Raw genomic sequence first — 10,163 nt, forward strand, 5'->3', positions numbered from 1 at the left:
GATCCTTCTCTTGAATGGCTTCATTAGAAATCTCCTGCACTTCGAATTGGCCTGTCCGACTAAAGATTTCAATATCCACCCAACAGAACAAAATAACAAAATAACAGGGGTTGGAAGGGACCTTGGAGGTCTTCTAGTCTAACCCCCTGCCTAGGCAGGAAACCCTGTATATACCATTTCAAACCAATGGTTGTCTTCTTAAAAGCTCCCAGTGTTGGAACACCCACAACTTCTGGGTGGCAAGCTGTTCCACTGGTTAATTGTTCTCACTGTCAAGAAATTACTCTTTAATTCCAGGTTGCTTCTCTCCTTGATTAGTTTCCACCCATTGCTTCTTGTCCTGCCTTCGGATACTTCTTTAGGGCAGCCCATCCAATATTGGACGGATCCTATCACGTCCCCCCGGTCCTTCTTTTCATCAAACTAGACATCCCCAATTCCTGCAACCATTCTTCATCTATTTTATCCTCCACCCTGCTAATTCTTCTTAGTTGCTCTTCTCTGCACTTTTTCTAGAGTCTCAACATCTTTTTACATCGTGGCGACCAAAACACGATGCCGTGTTCCAGGGGAGGAGTCTTATCAAGGCCTTATAAAGAGATATTAAGACTTCACATGACTAAATCCATCCAAGGTTAAAAAAAAAAGAAAATCTGTTCAGGGTTAAACAAAACAGATAGTTTGCTGGCTTTGTGCTAAACACGCAGGCAGTCAAACGGCAGGGTGGATAGTAAGGGTGAGTTAGGAAAGCTGTTGGATGTCCTTGGAAAATCTGCCAAGTTTCTTTTTTTGCCTTTAATAAACAACGGCTCCTTTGAGACAAGAGACAACGATGGATGATCAAGGACAGAGTTGAATTGTAAGAATTGATTTTTTTCAGACACAAACAGGAGCGAAAAAGCTAGATTTGATCGATCGGCTGGGTAGAGACCAAGCGGCGGCTTCATTTGCAAAATGGAGCAAACTAGGTCAGGTTTAATTTCAGATAGTTTTGCTGCGGTTTAGCATGCTGTTAGAAATCCAAACCATTTGGCAACGCATCGCATAGACTGGTAGCTCTGTGTTCTGCTCACAAAGGTTTGCTTTGACTGCATAACGGTCACCGCCATTTTGACTTTTTCGGCCTCTCGCAGACACCGCTGAGCAGCCAAAGACTTGAGGTGTCTCAACTTTTTCCATTTTGCGCTAAAGCGTAGAAATGTCCCTTTTTAAATTTCCCCCCTTTTTTAACCCCAAAGAAAGAAAATTCGCTTTCTCTTAGTTAGGCTCCAATGCTCTTATACAAAAGAAGATCTTTCTAACTAAAACAGTTGGATAAACCAGGATGAGGTTAATATGAGGCTGAGTTCCGCGAGAAGCTGGTTCTTCAAAGCTAGCATGGATTCGGTGGGAATTTTCAAAACGACCTGTAGGAATAGCTGGGAAAAATTCTCTGGGATTTTTATCCCCGTTTTCTGCCTTCTGCAGAACAGGCCACCTCTGTCTTTCCCTCACCTCTGTTGCTATTAGAAGAATGCAAGATTTATAGAGGAAAATAAATCCTTTTGATTTGACACAGTTGCTTTTCAAAGAATTCTTCCGTGATGAAAAAAAAAAAAAGAAGGCTTGGTGAGAACGATGCAACGCAATGATATTTTACAGGCTTCGGTTTTAGAGTTGATTGCTAAATCGTCAAGGTCTGTTTCTTGACTTAAGAGAAACAAAGAGGCAGGGGAAATGGGCTGTCCTGGCTGGGGTGTATGGGGTTTGTAGTTCATTGCAGTGGCCAGGTAAGCAACGGAGGAAGGATAACTCAAGTTTGCTCTCACTGGCCAATTCAGAATTCTCCAAAACTCTAGATGAGGAAGGTAGATAGAAAGAAGGACAGGGAAATCGAAAGGCTCTGATGCTTGGAAAGGGAAGAGAGGAGGAGGAGGAGGAGGAGGAGGAGGAGGAGGAGGAGGAGGAGGAGGAGGAGGAGGAGGAGGAGGAGGAGGAGGAGGAGGAGGAGAACTGTGGGGATCTTTGGTGGTCTCTGAACTGGGTTGTTTTCTTGCAGATGTTTCATGACCCAACTAGGGGATATCATCAATGCTAGAAGGGAGTGGGGTGTGAGGAGGAGGAGGAGGAGGAAAAAGGAAGGAAGGAAGGAAGGAAGGAAGGAAGGAAGGAAGGAAGGAAGGAAGGAAAGAAAGAAAGAAAGAAAGAAAGAAAGAAAGAAAGAAAGAAAGAAAGAAAGAAAGAAAGAAAGAAAGAAAGAAAGAAAGAAAAGGAGGAGTGGAGGTAGGGGAAGAAAAGGAGAAGGAAAAAGAGGAGGTGATAGGAAAGGAGGAAGAAGGGAGGGAGGAAGGAAAAGAAAGAAAGAAAGAAGAGGAGGAGTGGAGGTAGGGGAAGGAAAGGAGAAGGAAAAAGAAGAGGTGATAGGAAAGGAGGAAGAAGGGAGGAAGGAAGGAAAAAAAGAAAGAAAGAAAGAAAGAAAGAAAGAAAGAAAGAAAGAAAGAAAGAAAGAAAGAAAGAAAGAAAGAAAAGAAAGAAAGAAAGAAAGAAAGAAAGAAAAGGAGGAGTGGAGGTAGGGGAAGAAAAGGAGAAGGAAAAAGAGGAGGTGATAGGAAAGGAGGAAGAAGGGAGGGAGGAAGGAAAAGAAAGAAAGAAAGAAAGAAGAGGAGGAGTGGAGGTAGGGGAAGGAAAGGAGAAGGAAAAAGAAGAGGTGATAGGAAAGGAGGAAGAAGGGAGGAAGGAAGGAAAAGAAAGAAAGAAAGAAAGAAAGAAAGAAAGAAAAAAAAGAAAGAAAGAAAGAAAGAAAGAAAGAAAGAAAGAAAGAAAGAAAGAAAGAAAGAAAGAAAGAAAGAAAGAAAGAGAGGAGGAGTGGAGGTAGGGAAGAAAAGGAGAAGGAAAAGAGGAGGTGATAGGAAAGGAGGAAGAAGGGAGGAAGGAAGGAAAAGAAAGAAAGAAAGAAAGAAAGAAAAGAAAAGAAAGAAAGAAAGAAAGAAAGAAAGAAAGAAAGAAAGAAAGAAAGAAAGAAAGAAAGAAAGAAAGAAAGAAGAAAAGAAGAGGAGGAGGAGTGGAGGTAGGGAAGGAAAGGAGAAGGAAAAAGAGGAGGTGTGGTGATTGGGGAGAAGGAAGGAGAACTACTTGTCCAGAATTGTATAGGATCTTCTGCTTGAGCTGGGGCAGTGGTGGGATTCAAAAATGTTTACTACCAGTTCTGTGGGTGTGGCATGGTGGGCGTGGCAGGGGAAGGATACTGCAAAATCCCCCTTCCCTCCCCACCCCACTAACCTGCTTTCCAGTTCCGTTCTCCTGTGCAGGGCAACAAAAGAAGACCCAGCCAATCAGCTGGGACTCAATGGGAGGCGGAGAATAGATGGGGCGGGGCCAGTCAGAGGTGGGATTGGCTGGTTCTTCGAACTACTCAAAATTTCCACTCCTGGTTCTCCAGAACTGGTCAGAACCTGCTGAATACCACCTCTGAGCTGGGGGTTGGACTAGAAGACCTCCAAGGTCCCTTCTGTTATTCTGTTATTCTGATGGACTCAGTCACAGAGTGGGGCCACCATTAGAAGATGTGAAGGACCAGATTGGAGACAGATCCTTCCGGGGACAATCTATCCATGTGGTCTCCAGCAGTACAAAATGACTTCACGGCACAATGATTCATCTGTAAAAAATCGATCGATTTGACTGATTGAGGTTGCATCTTGGAAAACAAACCCAGAAAGACAGAACAGGAACTGGGCCACCGAATTTGCCCTCAATGAACAGCATCAGATTCATTCATTACTGACACAGGAGATGGATAGTCACCCAGTTGGCTTTCATGCCTAAGGCGGGACTGGAACTCCAGTCTCCTGGTGAGTGGCCTAAAGCCATCCAATCAGCTTTCATCCCTAAGGCGGGACTAGAACTCCCAGTCTCCTGGTGAGTGGCCTAAAGCCATCCAATCAGCTTTCATCCCTAAGGCGGGACTAGAACTCCCAGTCTCCTGGTGAGTGGCCTAAAGCCATCCAATCAGCTTTCATCCCTAAGGCGGGACTAGAACTCCCAGTCTTCTGGTGAGTGGCCTAAAGTCATCCAATCAGCTTTCATCCCTAAGGCAGGACTGGAACTCCCAGTCTCTTGATGATTGGTCCAAATCACCCAGCCGGCTTTCATGCCTAAGGCGGGACTAGAACTCACCGTCTCCTGGTGATTGGCCCAAAGTCACCCAATTGGCTTTCATGCCTAAGGCAGAACTAGAAATGACCGTCTCCTGGTGATTGGCCCAAAGTCACCCAATTGGCTTTTACACCTAAGACAGAACTAGAACTAGCCTGTATGTACACTGCTCAAAAAAATAAAGGGAAGATTTAAACAACACAATGTAACTCCAAGTCAATCACACTTCTGTGAAATCAAACTGTCCACTTAGGTAGCAACACTGATTGACAATCCATTTCACATGCTGTTGTGCAAATGGAATAGACAACAGGTGGAAAGCAGAGGCAGGTAGCAAGACATCCCCAATAAAGGAGAGGTTCTGCAGGTGGTGACCACAGACCACTTCTCAGTTCCTATGCTTTCTGGCTGATGGTTTGGTCACTTTTGAATGCTGGCGGTGCTTTCACTCTAGTGATAGCATGAGACGGAGTCTACAACCCACACAAGTGGCTCAGGTAGTGCAGCTCATCCAGGATGGCACATCAATGCGAGCTGTGGCAAGAAGGTTTGCTGTGTCTGTCAGCGTAGTGTCCAGAGCATGGAGGCGCTACCAGGAGACAGGCCAGTACATCAGGAGACGAGGAGGCCGTAGGAGGGCAACAACCCAGCATCAGGACCGCTACCTCCGCCTTTGTGCAAGGAGGAACAGAAGAAGCACTGCCAGAGCCATGCAAAATGACCTCCAGCGGGCCACAAATGTGCATGTGGCTGCTCAAACGGTCAGAAACAGACTCCATGAGGGTGGTATGAGGGCCCGACGTCCACAGGTGGGGGTTGTGCTTACAGCCCAACACTGTGCAGGACGTTTGGCATTTGCCAGAGAACACCAACATTGGCAAATTCGCCACTGGCGCCCTGTGCTCTTCACAGATGAACGCAGGTTCACACTGAGCACATGTGACAGACGTGACAGGGTCTGGAGACGCCGTGGAGAACGTTCTGCTGCCTGCAACATCCTCTAGCATGACCGGTTTGGCAGTGGGTCAGTAATGGTGTGGGGTGGCATTTCTTTAGGGGGCCGCACAGCCCTCCATGTGCTCGCCAGAGGTAGCCTGACTGCCATTAGGTACCAAGATGAGATCCTCAGACCCCTTGTGAGACCATATGCTGGTGCGGTTGGCCCTGGGTTCTTCCTAATGCACGACAATGCTAGACCTCATGTGGCTGGAGTGTGTCAGCAGTTCCTGCAAGACGAAGGCATTGATGCTATGGACTGGCCCGCCCGTTCCCCAGACCTGAATCCAATGGAGCACATCTGGGACATCATGTCTCGCTCCATCCACCAACGCCACGTTGCACCACAGACTGTCCAGGAGTTGGGGGATGCTTTAGTCCAGGTGTGGGAGGAGATCCCTCAGGAGACCATCCGCCACCTCATCAGGAGCATGCCCAGGCGTTGTAGGGAGGTCATACAGGCACGTGGAGGCTACACACACTACTGAGCCTCATTTTGACTTCTTTTAAGGACATTACATCAAAGCTGGATCAGCCTGTAGTGTTTTTTTCCACTTTAATTTTGAGTGTAACTCCAAATCCAGACCTCCATGGGTTGCTAAATTTGATTTCCATTGCTAATTTTTGTGTGATTTTGTTGTCAGCACATTCAACTATGTAATGAACAAAGTATTTAATAAGAATAGTTCATTCATTCAGATCTAGGAGGTCTTATTTTTGTGTTCCCTTTATTTTTTTTTGAGCAGTGTATAATGTTTGCAGCGTCCTGGCTTCACATGACAAGCAACCCGGGAAGCCAGATTCACTCCACAATCGTGTTACTTATCTTAACAAATGCAGTGATTCACTTAACCACGATGGCAAGCAAGATTAAACGGGGCAAAATTCACTTAGCAACCGTCATTGCTTAGCGATGGAAATCTGGGGTTCTACTGCCGTCGTAATTCGAGGACTATCTGTACGTCTTGCTCTGCAAAATGCCGGGTTGGGGGGTGGGGTGGCATTTTAATGCAGCCCTGGGACGGGAGCATTGGGACTCCCCACCCAGCCAGGAGGAGGAAGAGGAGGGGGGGGGAAAAATCATCTTGAAAGGAAAAGTGAAAATTTTGGCTGTTCAGAGGGGAAACGGCTCCCTTCATTTCAAGCAATCGAACCCAACAGATTTTATTCAAGGGCAGCTCAAGAAATGGCAAAAAAGTTTTTAAAAAAAAGGTTAAATAAATAGAGTAAACCAGATGCCCCGGGCTTTTGCCAGGCGACCAAGCCACAAAAGAGGGGACAATATTTATGATGCAAATATAGATGTGTGTGTGTGTGTGTGTGTCTGTATACACACACACACACACACACACACAAATATTGGAAGCCACAAAAGAGGGGGCAATATTTACGATGCCAATATAGATATATGTGTGTGTATACATACATACACACACACATATACACACACACACATACATACAAACACACACACAAAAATATTGGAAGCCACAAAAGAGGGGACAATATTTACGATGCAAATATAGATATATGTGTGTGTGTGTATACATACATACACACACACACACACACATATATACACACACACATACATGCAAACACACACACACACAAATATTGGAAGCCACAAAAGAGGGGACAATATTTATGATGCAAATATAGATGTGTGTGTATGTGTGTGTGTACATACACACACACACACATATATATACACACACACATACATACAAACACACACACACACACAAATATTGGAAGCCACAAAAGAGGGGACAATATTTACGATGCCAATATAGATATGTGTGTGTGTGTGTACATACATACACACACACACATATATATATACACACACACATACATACAAACACACACACACACAAATATTGGAAGCCACAAAAGAGGGGACAATATTTATGATGCAAATATAGATATGTGTGTCTGTGTGTACATACACACACACACACACACACACACACATATATACACACACAAATACATACAAACACACACACACACAAATATTGGAAGCCACAAAAGAGGGGGCAATATTTATGATGCCAATATAGATATGTGTGTGTGTGTGTGTGTACATACATACACACACACACACACACATATACACACACACATACATACAAACACACAGACACACAAATATTGGAAGCCACAAAGAGGGGACAATATTTATGATGCAAATATAGATGTGTGTGTGTGTGTGTGTGTCTGTACACACACACACACACACACACACACACACACACACACACACACACACACAAATATTGGAAGCCACAAAAGAGGGGGCAATATTTACGATTCCAATATAGATATATGTGTGTGTGTGTATACATACATACACACATACATACAAACACACATACATACAAACACACACACACACAAATATTGGAAGCCACAAAAGAGGGGACAATATTTATGATACAAGTGTGTGTCTGTGTGTCTGTGTGTGAAAATAAATAAAAATACACAAATATTGGAAAAGGCTGCATTGTGCAACGGCACGACGTGGGGATAACGGGGGGCGGCTGTTCTCGGTTGGAGGACAGATCGAGCCTGCAGAAACAGGGATTCGGACCGAGGTCCGAGACGTTTCGGCGGCACAGCCTGCTTTGAGGTTACACACAAACACACAAACGCACAAAGACGCGCCTAAAGACACCGACACCGACCCCAAAACACCCCAAACGCACATGAATACACACACACACACACTCGTAAGGGCCACCTGTCCAGGCGGGCTTAAACACAGAGATGCCCTGACCAAGAGGGGTGGACTAGAGGATCTCGCAAGTGCTTCCTGCCCTTGAGATAGGACCCTAAACTCCCCGTCAAATGGGGAAAACCTTTCTCTTTCTCTCCCCCAAGGCAGCTCCTTCCGCGGTCCCCCCCAAAAAGAGGGTATCTCAGAGGTCAGCTATCCGAGCCCCCCCCCCATGACCGGCCCCCACCCTTTAAATGGGGAAAGCCCTTTCCCTCCCCAAAGGGCGGAGGGGAAACCTCAGAGGTCAGCTATCCGAGCCCCCCCCCACTCACACACACCACCGCCACACCCACCCTTTAAATGGGAAAAGCCTGGGGGGGGACCCCCTTTCCCTCCCCAAGGCGGCTCCTTCCGCGGTCCATAAAAGGGGGGGAACCTCAGAGGTCAGCTATCCGAGCCCCCCTACGGCTGCTCCTCCTTCCCTCCCTGTTCCGCCAGTGGAAGCCCCTTTCCGCGGAGCCCCTTACCTTGCCTCGGACCCACCTGCCCCCTCGGCGCCGGATCGGCAGCCCCCGCTGACTCCCCGCTTCGCTTTGCCCGGGCGGAGAGGAAAAGAGGCGAGGCGCCCCTGGGAACCACGCCGCGCTGCGCTGCGCTCTGCTTCGGGCTCCGGCGGGGGAAAGAGCCGCAGCCAGCCGCGGTCCCGCCCAGCTCTTCCCAGCCCAGCCTCGCCGAGGCTCTTGCCCTGCCCTCCCCGCCTCCAGTTTGGGTCGCCGCCGCACTTTCTCCTCTCGGAAGGAGCTACAGATACAGATGAGCAGAGTTGGAAGGGACCTTGGAGGTCATCTAGTCCAACCCCCCCTCCCCCACAAAGCAGGAGAACCCTAACACCATTTCTGACATACTGGCAGTCCGGTCTCTTCTTGGAAGCTTTCAGGGATGAAGCTCCCACCGCTTTAATGAATTCAGAATAAAGTTGGAAGGGACCTTGGAGGTCATCTAATCCAACCCTTCGCCCAAGTGGGAAACCTTCACCATTTCTGACAAATGGCAGTCCAGTCTCTTCTCGAAAGCCTCCAGGGATGAAGCTCCCACAACCTCCGAAAAGGCAACTTCTGTTCCATGGGTTGATGGTTCTCACTGTCAGAAAATTCCTCCTTATTTCTTGGTTGAATCAATCAATCAGAATAGAGCTGGAAGGGACCTTGCAGGTCATCTAGTCCAACCCTTCACTCAAGCAGGAGACTCTGCACCATTTCTGACCGATGGCAGTCCAGCCTCTTCTTGAAAGCCTCCAGGGATGAAGCTCCCACAACTTCCTAAGGCAACTTCTGTTCCTTTAGTTGAATGTTCTTACTGTCAGAAAGTTTCTCCTTATTTCCTGAATCTCTCCTTGGTCACTTTCCATCCATTGTTCCTTGTCTGGCCTTCAGGTGCCTTGGAAAATAGCTGGACCCCCTTCTCTCTGTGGCAGCTCCTCAAATATTGGGACACTGCTATCCTGTCTCCCCTGGTCCTTCTCTTCCCTAGACTAGCCAAGCCCAGTTCCTGTAATAATTTTGAAGGTCTCACTCTTGCTTGGAAGCTACATTGAATTAACGGAGGGACGTAATGAAGATACTGATCCCATTCTGTGTAAAGCGTTAGTAAGACCACGCCTGGAATACTGCATCCAGCTTTGGTCACCACACTATAATAAAAATGCTAGAAAAGGAGATTCTAAAAAAAAAAGTGCAGAAAAGAGCAGCCAAGAGGATTAGGGGACTGGAGACTAAAAGTACACATATATACTGGGTGAAACCAGGCTTAATAGCAGGAACTGCTATTAAGTCTTAGTGGACAACCAATTAAATATGAGCTAATAGTGTGCGGTAGCAGCCAAAAAAAGCCAATGCAATCCTATACTGCATTACCAGAGGGATACAATCGAGATCGAGGGAGGTACTAATACCACTCTATAAAGCCTTAGTAAGACCACACCTAGAGTACTGCATCCAGTTTTGATCACCACACTATAAAAAAAGAGGCTGAGACTCTAGAAAAAGTGCAGAGAAGAGCATCCAGGATGATTTTAGGGGACTGGAGGCTAAAACATACAATGGACGGTTGCAGGAACTGGGCCTGGCTAGTCTAGGGAAGAGAAGGACCAGGGGAGACAGGAGAGCCGCCTTCCAATATTTGAGGGGCTGCCACAGGGAGGAGGAAGGGGGTCAAGCTATTTTCCAAGGCACCCAAAGGCCAGACAGGGAACAATGAATAGCAACTGTATGAAATAGTAGAGGTTTTCCTGCCTAGACAGGGCGTTGGACTA

The 10,163-nt window shown here is 46.8% G+C and overlaps 1 protein-coding gene across 1 annotated transcript in view; it reads right to left on the reverse strand.

Annotated features, from left to right (window-relative positions):
- The window catches only part of P2RY6 (pyrimidinergic receptor P2Y6), a 48,782-nt gene extending 40,254 nt beyond the window's left edge, over nucleotides 1-8,528 (reverse strand). The window contains exon 1 of the mRNA XM_087965937.1: nucleotides 8,380-8,528. The gene's annotated coding sequence lies outside the window, so the exon portion shown is untranslated. The remainder of the gene's footprint in view (nucleotides 1-8,379) is intronic.
- Nucleotides 8,529-10,163: the final 1,635 nt, after the last annotated feature.

Source organism: Notechis scutatus, chromosome 5 (assembly GCF_049901735.1).
Source record: "Notechis scutatus isolate UNSWTSFEM ecotype Mainland chromosome 5, rNotScu1.2, whole genome shotgun sequence".
Lineage (NCBI taxonomy): Eukaryota > Metazoa > Chordata > Lepidosauria > Squamata > Elapidae > Notechis > Notechis scutatus.